At 41.5% G+C, this 13,539-nt stretch overlaps 1 protein-coding gene and 1 long non-coding RNA gene across 8 annotated transcripts in view; both read left to right on the top strand.

The window, feature by feature from the left end:
* Positions 1–13,539, top strand: part of TTLL8 (tubulin tyrosine ligase like 8) — a 52,985-nt gene that overhangs the window by 35,952 nt on the left and 3,494 nt on the right. The gene's annotated exons all lie outside the window — the stretch shown is intronic.
* LOC145545841 (uncharacterized) lies at positions 6,553–9,681 on the top strand. Its single transcript, XR_014082241.1, has 2 exons — positions 6,553–9,324; positions 9,407–9,681. It is a non-coding gene; the product is annotated as an uncharacterized LOC145545841 (long non-coding RNA).

The raw sequence follows: 13,539 nt of genomic DNA, 5'->3' as shown, positions 1-13,539 counted from the left end.
GCTTGGAGAATTTTGAGCATTAAATTACTAGCGTGTGAGATGAGTGCAATTGTGCAGTAGTTTGAGCATTCTTTGGCATTGCCTTTCTTTGGGATTGGAATGAAAACTGACCTTTTCCAGTCCTGTTGCCACTGCTGAGTTTTCCAAATTTGCTAGCATGTTGAGTGCTGCACTTTCATAGTATCCTCTTTTAAGATTTGAAATAGCTCAGCTTGAATTCCATCACCTCCACTAGCTTTGTTCGTAGTGATGCTTCCTAAGGCCCACTTGACATCGGACTGCAGGATGTCTGGCTCTAGGTGAGTGATCACACCATCGTGGTTATCTTGGTTGTGAAGATCTTTTTTGTATACTTCTTCTGTGTATTCTTGCCACCTCTTCTTAATATCTTCTGCTTCTGTTAGGTCCATACCATTTCTGTCCTTTATTGAGCCCATCTTTGCATGAAATGTTCCCTTGGTATCTCTGATTTTCTTGAAGAGATCTCTAGTCTTTCCCATTCTATGTTTCCCTCTATTTCTTTGCATTGATCACTGAGGAAGGCTTTCTTTTTTTTTTTTTATGATTTATAAACATTTATTAAAATAGAAAGCTGGAGAATTTCCTGGTGGTCCAATGGTCAGGGCTGCAGCAGCCACAGATTTGATCCCTTGTCAGGAAGCTAGGATCCCACAAGCTGTGCACTGCTGCTGCTGCTGCTAAGTCGCTTCAGTCGTGGCCGACTCTGTGTGACCCCATAGACGGAAGCCCACCAGGCTCCTCCGTCCCTGGGATTTTCCAGGCAAGAACAGTGGAGTGGGTTGCCATTTCCTTCTCCAGGAAGGCTTTCTTATCTCTCCTTGCTATGGGGTCATGCTCAGTAAATCTTTAATCCAATTTTCTGTTGATGGGCGGGGCTGTGTTCCCCCCTGTTCTTTGACCTGAGGCCAAACTATGGTGGAGGTAACGGAGATAATGGTGACCTCCTTCAAAAGGTCCCCTGCTCACACTGCTGCCCTCAGTGCCCCCGACCCTGCAGCAGGCCAGCGTCCACCCACGCCTCTGCCAGAGACTCCTGGACACTCACAGGCAAGTCTGGGTCAGTCTCTTGTGGGGTCACTGCTCCTTTCTCCTGGGTCCTGGTGCACACAAGGTTCTGTTTGCGCCCTCCGAGCATCTCTGGTGGGTATGGGGTTTGATTCTAAATGCGATTGTGTCCCTCCTACCATCTTGCTGGGGCTTCTCCTTTGCCCTTGAATATGGGATATCTTTTTTTGGTGGGATCCAACATTCTCCTGTCGCTGATTGTTCAGCAGCGAGTTGTAATTTTGGAGTTCTCGCAGCAGGAGATGAGTGCACGTCCTTCTACTCCATCAGTGAACAGTATGGAAAGGCAAAAAGATATGACACTGAAAGATGAACTCCCCAGGTCAGTAGGTGCCCAATATGCTCCTGGAGAAGAGGAGAAATAACTCCAGAAAGAATGAAGAGATGGAGCGAAAGCAAAAACAATGCCCAGTTGTGGATGTGACTGATGGTGGAAGTAAAGTCTGATGCTGTGAAGGACAATATTGCAAAGGAAGCTGGAATGTTAGGTCCATGAATCAAGGTAAATTGGAAGTGGTCAAGCAGGAGATGGCAAGAGTGAACATTAACATTTTAGGAATCAGTGAACTAAAATGGACTGGAATGGGTGAATTTAACTCAGATGACCATTATATGTACTACTTTGGACAAGAATCCCTTAGAAGAAATGGAGTAGCGCTCAGAGTCAACAAAAGAGTCCAAAATGCAGTACTTGGGTGCAATCTCAAAAATGACAGTATGATCTCTGTTCATTTCCAAGGCAAACCATTCAATATCACTGTAATCCAAGTCTATGCCCCAACCAGTAATGCTGAAGAAGCTGAAGTTGAATGGTTCTATGAAGACCTACAAGGCCTTCTAGAACTAACACCCAAAAAAGATGTCCTTTTCATCATAGGGGACTGGAATGCAAAAGTAGGAAGTCAAGAGATACCTGGAGTAACAGGCGAGTTTGGCCTTGGAGTACAGAATGAAACAGGGGAAAGTCTAATAAAGTTTTGCCAAGAGAACACACTGGTCATAGAAAACACCCTCCTCCAACAACACGAGAGAAGACTCTACACATGGATATCACCAGATGGTCAACACTGAAATCAGATTGATTCTATTCTTTGCAGTCAAAGATGGAGAAGGTCTATACAGTCAGCAAAAACAAGACCAGGAGCTGACTGTGGCTCAGATCATGAACTCCTTATTGCCAAATTCAGACTGAAATTGAAGAAATAGGGAAAACCACTAGACCATTCAGGTATGACCTAAATCAAATCCCTAATGATTACACAGTGGAAGTGACAAATAGATTCAAGTGACTAGATCTGATAGACAGAGTGCCTGATGAACTATGGATGGAGGTTCATGACACTGTACAGGAGGCAGGGATCAAGACCATCCCCAAGAAAAAGAAATGCAAAAAGGCAAAATGGCTGTCTGAGGAGGCCTTACATATAGCTGAGAAAAGAAGAGAAGCTAAAGGCAAAGGAGATAAGGAAAGATATACCCATTTGAATGCAGAATTACAAAGAATAGCAAGGAGAGATAAGAAAGCCTTCCTCAGTGATCAGTGCAAAGAAATAGAGGAAAACATAGAATGGGAAAGACTAGAGATCTCTTCAATAAAATCAGAGATACCAAGGGCACATTTCATGCAAAGATGGGCTCAATAAAGGACAGAAACGGTATGGACCTAACAGAAGCAGAAGATAATAAGAAGTGGCAAGAATACACAGAAGAATTATACAAAAAAGATCTTCATGACCCAGATAACCACAATAGTGTGATCACTCACCTAGAGCCAGACATCCTGCAGTCTGAAGTCAAGTGGGCCTTAGAAAGCATCACTACGAACAAAGCTAGTGGAGGTGATGGAATTCCAGTTGAGCTCTTTCAAATCCTAAAAGATGATGCTGTGAAAGTGTTGCACTCAATATGCCAGTATATTTGGAAAACTCAGCAGTGGCCACAGAACTGGAAAAGGTCAGTTTTCATTCCAATCCCAAAGAAAGGCAATGCCAAAGAACATGCAAACTACTGCACAATTGCACTCATCTCACAGTCTAGCAAAGTAATGCTCAAAATTCTCCAAGCCAGGCTTCAACAGTACATGAACTGTGAACTTCCAGATGTTCAAGCTGGATTTTAAAAAGGCAGAGGGGAGAGGAACAAGATGGCGGAGAATTAGGTGGACATGGAATACACATCTCTCCACGGATACATCAGGAGTATGCCTTCAGACACAGAAGTGCATGCAGAACACCAGCTGAGAGCAGACAGGAGTACCTGACCAGCAGAAAAGAATGTATAGAAGCAGGCAAAGCTTCATAGGATGAGGGAACTAGGGGGGAAAACGGGAGTTGGTAGGACTGAACCTGCCTTCGGTGGGAGGAGGAACTGAAGCAGGGGTCCGATTCCCACATCAGGGCAGTTGTCTGAGTTAGAGGAGAAGCATTTAAGGCTGAGAGGGAAACAGCTAATGTGTGGCAGCCTAAATGGAATGAGAATCAGATGGTCCTTGCCGCAGCCATACATACCCTGGCCGGTGCAGTCTTCGCGATCCTGTAGACTGTGGCCTGCCAGGCTTCTCTGTCAGGGAGGGGGTTTTCCAGGCAAGAATACTGGAGTGTATTGGCCAATGCTGGTTGCCATACCCTTCTAGAGCACTGTATTCCCTGCTGCCCTAGCCGCCAACTTCCCTGAGTACCTGGTGCTGCCCGAACCCCCGCGACCCAAGCAGCTGCACCATCTCCACACCGGGCCCTCACTGGGGCAGACCCGAGTCCTCCAGGGCAGCCTCAGGAGCAAACCCCAGTGGACGACCCACATGCAGAGGTGGAAATAAAACCACAGTTGAAACCCAGGGGCAGTGTGGCTAAGGAATAAGACCCAAAACCTTCCCACCAGCTGTACAGGCTGCAGATTAAATCCACACGATCAACTAGGCAGACTGTGTCTGTGGAATATATAAAAGGCCATTGAGAGCTCCCACAAAAGAAAAAGCACTAGGCCTGACAGCTGTGGACACTGAAGGCAAGAACAGAGAGGCGTAGGGCCAGATTAGAGTCTGAGCTGCCCCCAGAGCAGGTGCAGAGACCAGCACAGTGTTGGAGGGCATCCTGGGGGGGCGAGGTGGACTGTGACTCCCAGCGAGGGAAAGGACCCTGACAGCAGCGACTCAAGAAAAACATGTATTATTCTGATGTTTTGACTTGTTCCGTAGGTTCTTTTGTTTTCCTTTTCTCCTCCCTCTGTTGTAGTTCTCCATTTTATTGGCGCTATGAAATCTAACTAAGATTTTGAGCTGTTTTTTCCTTTTTTTTCTCAGTCACATTTTTCATTGTTGTTATAAACCTCTGCCTCTATATTGGGCTTTTGCAGTTCTGGGGAGTTGTTTTTTTTTTTTTTTTTTCTTTTCTTTTCTCTTTTTTTAATTTTAATTTTTTAAACCTATTTTTATTTTTCTAATTTATTCCTTTGTTTGCTTTCTCTACTGTTCTTTTCCCCTTCCAGTTGATCTTTAATATATGCAAATCTTCTTCATCTATCTCTGTTTAACTTTGCATATCTATTCTTTCTTTCTTTCCTTTCTTTCCTTTAGTCTCAACATATTTGTTAGTTTTATTTTCATTGCTTTATTCCCCAATTGGCATCTTGCTTTAGTTTTGTTTCCCAGTTTGTGCTTTAGTTAGTTTTGTTCTGGTAGACATGATGTTTGGTTCCCTTTGTTCACCAGGTCAATCTATTGTACTTTATTTTTGTTGGACTGTTTTGAGTTTGTTCATGGGTGTATATGTACACGTGTATATTCCATTATTTTAATTATTATTTGCCTGATTTTGTAACTGCCATTTGTCTGCAGTTCATTTTTGCTTTCTCGTTTTGGGGTATTTGTTTGAATCTCACTTAATGCTATAACAAACCACTTGTGAAATCTTCGTTCCTGAGCAGAGATTAAGCTCTGAGCCTTTGGAGTGGGAGCACTGACTCCAAGATCCTAGACTACCAGAGAACTAACCCTCGGGGGCATCAAACAGTGAGAACTCACACCAAGGAAACCTCTGGAATACAAGACCGGGCATCACCCAACCACCAGTAGCAGCCTGTGCAGGACCCTCATCTAAACAACAAGCAAAGCAAAAATACAAACCCATCAGCAGCAGACAGGATCACCACCTCACTCAGCCTTCACATCAGAGGAAAAACAAACAAACAAGCAAACAAAAACTCAGCACCAGTCTCACCCTAAGGAGCTCACACAAACTGCTGCGCCAACCATAGAGGGCAGAACCCAGAAGGAAGAAAGAATTCAACCCTGAAGCCTGGGAGAAGGAGACCTCAAAGACAATAAGTTAAAAAAAAAACAATAATGAAAAGGCAGAGAAATGCTACACAAATGAAGGAACAAACTAGAAGCACAAAAGTCCAAATAAATGAAGAGGAACTGGACAAACTACCTGAAAAAGAACTCAGAATAATGATAGTAAAGATGATCAAAAACCTTGAAAGCAAAATGGAAAAAATGCAAGAATCAATTAACAAAGACCTAGAAGAATTAAAGAATAAACATGCAGAGACAAACAGTACAATTACTGACATTAAAAATACTCTAGAAGGAACCAATAGCAGAATATCTGAAGCAGAAGAACAAATCAGTGAGCTGGAAGATAAAATGGTGGAAATAACTTCTGAAGAGCAGAATAAAGTAAAAAGAATGAAAAGAACTGAGGATACTCTCAGAGACCTCTGGGACAATATCAAACACACCAACAATTGAATAATAGGGGTCCAAGAAAAAGATCTGGGAGATGCAAGGAGATCCAATCAGTCCATCCTAAAGGAAATCAATATGCAAGAGATGAAATAAAATAAAATAAATAAAATAAAGATGCAAGGAGATCCAACCAGTCCATCCTAAAGGAAATCAGTCCTGGGTGTTCATTGGAAGGACTGATGTTGAAGCTGAAACTCCAATATTTTGGCCACCTGATGCGAAGAGCTGACTCATTTGAAAGGACCCTGATGTTGGGAAAGATTGAGGGCAGGTGGAGAAGGGGACAACAGAGGATGAGATGGTTGGATGGCATCACCGACTCAATGGACATGAGTTTGGGTAAACTCCGGGAGTTGGTGATGGACAGGGAGGCCTGGTGTGCTGCGGTTCATGGGGTCACAAAGAGTCAGACACAACTGAGTGTCTGAACTGAACTGAACTGAACAGGAGAAGAAGAGAAAAAGAAAGGGTATGAGAAAATTTTTGAAGAGATTATAGTTGAAAACTTCCCCAACATGGAAAAGTAAATAGTCAATCAAATCCAAGAGGCACAAAGAGTCCCATGCAGGATAAACCCAAGAAGAAACACGCCAAGACACATACTAATCAAACTAACAAAGACTAAAGACAAAGAAAGAATATTAAGAGCAACAAAGGAGAAGCAACAAGTAACACACAAGGGAAACCCCATATGCTTTCAGCAGAAACCCTGCAGGCCAGGAGGGAATGGCAGGATATAATTCAAGTACTGAAAGGGAAAAATCTACAACCAAGATTACTGTACCTGGCAAGATCTCATTCAAAATTGATGGAGAAATCAAAAGTTTTTCAGACAAGCAAAAGTTAAGAGAATTCAGTACCACCAAACCAGCTTTACAACAAATGTTAAATGGACTTATATAGTCAAGAAATACAAGAGAAGAAAAAAAATCTACAAAATCAACCCAATACAATTAAGAAAATGGCAATAGGAACATATATATCAATGATTACTTTAAATGTAAATGGATTAAATGCTCCAACCAAAAGACACAGGCTGATGGAATGGATACAAAAACAAGACCCATATATATATATATGCTGTCTACAAGAAGCCCACTTTATACCTCAAGACACATATAGACCGAAAGTGAGAGAATGGAAAAATATATTCCATGCAAATAGGAAGCAAAAGAAAGCTGGAGTAGCAATCCTCATATCAGACAAAATAGACCTTAAAATAAAGAAGATTACAAGAGATAAAGAAGGACACTACATAATGATCAAGGGATCAATCCAAGAGGAAGACATAACAATTGTAAATATCTATGCACCCAACATAGGAGCACCTCAATACCTAAAACAAACACTAACAGACATAACAGGAGAAATTGACAGAAACACAATAATAGTAGGAGACTTTAACACCCAACTCACACCAATGGACAGATCACAAAACAGAAAATTAATAAGGAAACACGAGTCCTAAATGACACATTAGATGAGATGGATCTCATTGACATCTTCAGGACATTCCATCCAAATGCAGAAGAACACACCTCCTTCTCACGTGCACATGGAACATTCTCCAGGATAGACCACATCGTGGGTCACAGATCAAACCTCAGTAAATTTAAGAAAATTGAAATCGTATCAGGCATCTTCTCTGACCACAACGGTATGAGACTAGATATCGATTACAAGAAAAAAACTAAGAAACACAAACTAATGGAGATTAAACAACATGTTTCTAAATAACCAACAGGTTACTGAAGAAATCAAAAGGGAAATAAAAAAATTTCTAGAAACAAATGACAATGAAAACACGATACCTCAAAGCCTACGGGATGCAGCAAAAGCAGTCCTGAGAGGGAAGTTATAGCAACACAGTCCTCAGGAGACGGGAAACATCGAATAGACAGCCTGACTTTACACCTGGAACAACTGGAGAAAGAACAAAAAAATCCCCAAATTAGTAGAAGGAAAGAAATCAGAAAAATCCAAGCAGAAATAAATGAAAAAGAAATGAAAGAAATAATAGTAAATATTAATGAAACAAAAATCTAGTTCTTTGAGAAGATAAACAAAATTGACAAACCTTTAACCAGACTCATCAAGAAAAAAAGAGAGAAGAACCAAATCAACAAAATTAGAAATGAAAAAGGAGAGGCTACAACAGACAGTGCAGAAATACCAAGGGTTATAAGAGACTATTATGAACAGCTATATGGCAATAAAACATATAACCTGGAAGAAATGGACAGATTCTTAGAAAAGTTCAATCTCCCAAGACTGAATCAGGAAGAAATAGAAATCATGAACAACCCAGTTACAAGCACTGAAATTGAAGCTGTGATCAAAAGTTTCCCAGAAAAAATAAAAGCCCAGGACCAGATGGCTTCACAGGAGAACTCTAGCAAACATTTAGAGAAGAGCTAATGCCTATCCTTCTAAAACTCTCAAAAAATTGCAGAGGAAGGAACACTTCCAAACTCATTCTATGAGGCCACCATCACCCTGATACCAAAACCAGAAAAGACAACACACAAATAAGAAAACTACAGGCCAATATCACTGAGGAACAGAGATGCAAAAATCTGCAACAGAATTTTAGCAAACAGAATTCAGCAACACATCGAAAAGCTCATATACCATGATCAAGTTGGGTTTATTCTAGGAATGCAAGGATTCTTCAATATATGCAAATCAATGAATGTGATACACCAAATTAACAAATTGAAAGATAAAAACCATATGATAATAGATGCAGAAAAAGCCTTTGACAAAATTCAGCACCCATTTATGATTAAAATTCTTCAAAAAATGGGCACAGAAGGAACCTACGTCAACATAGTAGAGGCCGTGTATGATAAGCCGACAGCAAACATTACTCTCAATGGTGAGAAACTGAAAGCACTCCCTCTAAGATCAGGAGGAAGACTAGGGTGTCCACCCTCACCACATTATTCAACATAGTTCTGGAAGTCCTAGCCACAGCAATCAGGAGGAACACTAGGCTGTCCACCCTCACCATATTATTCAACATAGTTCTGGAAGTCCTAGCCACAGCAATCAGAGAAAGATCAGGAGGAACACTAGGGTGTCCACCCTCACCATATTATTCAACATAGTTCTGGAAGTCCTAGCCACAGCAATCAGAGAAAGATCAGGAGGAAGACTAGGGTGTCCACCCTCACCATATTATTCAACATAGTTCTGGAAGTCCTAGCCACAGCAATCAGAGAAAGATCAGGAGGAAGACTAGGGTGTCCACCCTCACCATATTATTCAACATAGTTCTGGAAGTCCTAGCCACAGCAATCAGAGAAAGATCAGGAGGAAGACTAGGGTGTCCACCCTCACCATATTATTCAACATAGTTCTGGAAGTCCTAGCCACAGCAATCAGAGAAAGATCAGGAGGAACACTAGGGTGTCCACCCTCACCATATTATTCAACATAGTTCTGGAAGTCCTAGCCACAGCAATCAGAGAAAGATCAGGAGGAACACTAGGGTGTCCACCCTCACCATATTATTCAACATAGTTCTGGAAGTCCTAGCCACAGCAATCAGAGAAAGATCAGGAGGAACACTAGGGTGTCCACTCTCACCATATTATTCAACATAGTTCTCGAAGTCCTAGCCACAGCAATCAGAGAAGAAAAAGAAATAAAAGGAATGCAGATTGGAAAAGAAGTAATGCTCTCACTGTTTGCAGATGACATGATACTCTACACAGAAAACCCTAAAGATAGTATCAGAAAATTACTAGAGCTAATCAGTGAATTTAGCAAGGTTGTAGGATAGAAAATCAATACACAGAAATCACTTGCATTTCTATATACTAACAATGAAAATTCAGAAAAAGAAATTAAGGAATCAATCCCATTCACCATTGCAACAAAAAGAATTAATTATCTAGGAATAAACTTACCTAAGGAGATGAAAGAACTGTACACAGAAAATTATAAGACACTGATGAAAAAAATCAAAGGTGACATAAACAGATGGAGAGATATTCCATGTTTCTGGGTAGGAAGAATCAATATTGTGAAAATGACTATACTGCCAAATGCAATCTACAGATGCAATGAGATCCCTATCAAATTACCAATGGCATTTTTCACAGAACTAGAACAAATAATTTCACAATTCATGTGGAAACACAAATGACCCCAAATAACCAAAGCAGTCTTGAGAAAGAAGAATGGAGCTGGAGCAATCAACCTTCCTGACTTCAGGTTATACTACAAAGCTACAGTCAACAAGACAGTATGGTCCTGTCACAAAAACAGAAAATAGACCAATGGAACAATATAGAAAGCCCAGAAATAAACCCATACACGTATGGGTACCTTATTTTTGACAAAGGAGGTAAGATATACAATGGGGCAAAGACAACCTCTTCAATAAATGATGCTGGGAAAACTGGACAGTAAAAGAATGAAATTAGAACACTTCCTAACACCATACACATAGATGAACTAAAAATGGATTAAAGACCTAAATGTAAGACCAAGAACTATGAAACTCCTAGAGAAAAACATAGGCAGAACACTCGATGACATAAATCAAAGCAAGATCCTCTATGACCCACCTCCTAGAGTAACAGAAATAAAAACAAAAGTAAACAAGTGGGACCTGATTAAATTTAAAATCTTTTGCACAGCAAAGGAAACTACAAGCAAGGTGAAAAGACAACCCTCAGAACGGGAGAAAATAATAGCAAATGAAACAACTGACAAAGGATTAATTCCCAAAATATACAAGCAGCTCATACAACTCAATACCAGGAAAACAAACAACCCAATCAAAAAGTGGGATAAACACCTGAACAGACATTTCTCCAAAGAAGACATATAGGTGGCCGACAGACACATGAACAGATGCCTAACATCGCACATCACTAGAGAAATGCAAGTCAAAACCACAAAGAGATATTTCACCTCACACCGATCAGAATGGCCATCATCAAAAAGTCTGCAAACAATAAATGCTGAAGAGGGTGTGGAGAAAAAGGGAACACTCTTGCACTGTTGGTGGCAATGTAAATTGATACAGCCAGTATGGAAAACGGTATGGAGACTCCTTAAAAAACTAGGAATAAAACCACCATATGACCCAGAAATCCCACTCCTAGGCATATACCCTGAGGAAAGCAGGGTTGAAAAAGACACATATATCCCATTGTTCACTGCAGCACTATTTGCAACAGCTAGAACATGGGAGCAACCCAGATGTCCATCGACAGATGAATGGATAAAGTAGTTGTGGTACATCTACACAATGGAATATTCCTCAGCCATAAAAAGGAGCAGATGTGAGTTAGTTCTGATGAGGGAGATGAACCTAGAACCTATTATACACGGTGAAGTGAGTCAGAAAGAGAAAGATAAATATCATATTCTAACACACATATACGGAATCTAGAAAAACGGTTCTGAATAATTTATTTATAGGGCAGCAATGGAGAAACAGACATAGAGAATAGACTTATGCACATGGGGAGAGGGGAGGAGAGGGTGAGACGTATGGAAAGAGTAACACGGGCACTGACATCACCATGTGTCAAATAGAGAGCCAGCGGGGATTTGCTGTGTGGCTCAGGAAACTCAAACAGGGGCTCTGTATCAACCTAGAGGGGTGGGGTGGGGAGGGAGATGGGAGGGAGGTTCGAAAGGGAAGCGATATATGTATACCTGTGGCTGATTCATGTTGAGGTTTGACAGAAAACAAAATTCTGTAAAGCAATTATCCTTCAATAAAAATATAAATTAAAAAAAAAAGGCAGAGGAACCAGAGATTAAATTGTCAACATCCATTGGACCATAGAAAAAGCAAGATAGTTACAGAAAAACATCTATTTATGCTTTATTGACTATGTCAAATCCTTTGACTGCTTGGATCACAATAAATTGTGGAAAATTCTTAAAGAGATGGGAATGACACATCACCTCACCTGCCTCCTGAGAAACGTGCCTCCTGAGAAACCTGTATACAGGTCAGGAAGCAACAGTTAGAACTGGACATGGAACAACAGACTGGTTCCAAATAGGAAAAGAAGTACGTCAAGGCTGTATATTGTCACCCTGCTTATTTAACTTATATGCAGAGTACATCATGAGAAACGCTGGGCTGGAGGAAGCACAAGCTGGAATCAAGATTGCCAGGAGAAATATCAATAACCTCAGATTCGCAGATGACACCACCCTTATGGCAGAAAGTGAAGAACTAAAGAGCGTCTTGATGAAAGTGAAAGAGGAGAGTGAAAAAGTTGGCTTAAAATGCAACATTCAGAAAACGAAGATCATGGCATCTGGTCCCATCACTTCATGGGAAATAGATGGGGAAACAGTGGAAACAGTGACAGACTTTATTTTTGGACTCCAAAATCACTGCTGATGGTGACTGCAGCCATGAAATTAAAAGACTCTTGTTCTTTGGAAGAAAAGCTATGACCAACCTAGACAGCATATTAAAAAGCAGAGACATTACTTTACCGACAAACATCCGTATAGTCAAAGCTATGATTTTTCCAGTGGTCATGTATGGATGGAGAGTTGGACTATAAAGAAAGCTGAGAGCCGAAGAATTGATGCTTTTGAACTGTGGTGTTGGAGAAGACTCTTGAGAGTCCCTTGGACTGCAAGGAGATCCAACCAGTCCATCCTAAGGAAGATCAGTCCTGAATTGTCATTGGAAGGACTGATGCTGAAGCTGAAACTCCACTATTTTGGCTACCTGATGCGAAGAACTGACTCATTGGAAAAGACCCTGATGCTGGGAAAGATGAAGGCGGGAGGAGAAGGGGACAACAGAGGATGAGATGGTTGGATGGCATCATGGACTCGATGGACATGAATTTGAGCAAACTCCAGGAGCTGGTGATGGATGGGGAAGCCTGGCATGCTGCAGTCCATGGGATCACAAAGAGTCGGACAAGACTGAGAGACAGAACTGAACTGACTATGTCAAATCTACCAATCATTTTAAGGAGAACTGATGTCCTCACGATGCTGAGACTCCCAATCTACCCACTTGATGTATCTTGACATTTATTTACATACTATATTCTTTAGTTTTTCTAAGCAATATTTTTAGGGTGGATTTTTTTCTCATCAAAAGAATTCCTATGTATTTGATGTATTTTTGATACTTTTATACATGTATTTTTATCAATTAACTTTGCTACTTTAATAAATGGTGGGTTTTAATCGTCTTCTCTTCTCTTGGTGAGAACGCTTCCTGCCGGTGACGCCGGCTTTGTTGTCAGCTGTGGCTTCCAGGTCTCACATCTGGTCCTCGGGCCTCGCCCACCTGCCCGCTGAGCGTTTGCTCCCCTCTCCCCACCACCCAGGGCTCCCTCCTCCAGCCACCTTGCTATCCTCTGTTCCTGTGAGTTTGACTTATTTAAGATTCTACATATGAGTGATATAAATGGTGTTTTAAAATTTATTTCCCAATTATCTGTGCTAACATGTAGACAGCCCCACGGCTCCAGCACGCTGCCCCCGCAGCCCGCTCCTGCAGGGGCACTCCTGGTCCTGCCAGCTGGCATCTTCTTGTCTCTCTTCGCTGCCCTCCCACCACTTCAAGCAGCGTCCGTCCTCCCCCCTTTCCAGTCTGTCCACCTTGTCCTGGTTCCTGCCCCCCTGAGCTGAGGGGAGCAGGCAGGAGGCCACTAACAAGGCCAGAGTCAGGTCCCCACAAACACAGGCTCTCAAACAGA

Source organism: Giraffa tippelskirchi, chromosome 4, assembly GCF_054371585.1.
Source record: "Giraffa tippelskirchi isolate mGirTip1 chromosome 4, T2T-mGirTip1v1.2.pri, whole genome shotgun sequence".
Lineage (NCBI taxonomy): Eukaryota > Metazoa > Chordata > Mammalia > Artiodactyla > Giraffidae > Giraffa > Giraffa tippelskirchi.
The sequence above is the reverse complement of the archived record's forward strand: the minus strand, read 5'-3'. Positions and strand labels throughout refer to the sequence as shown.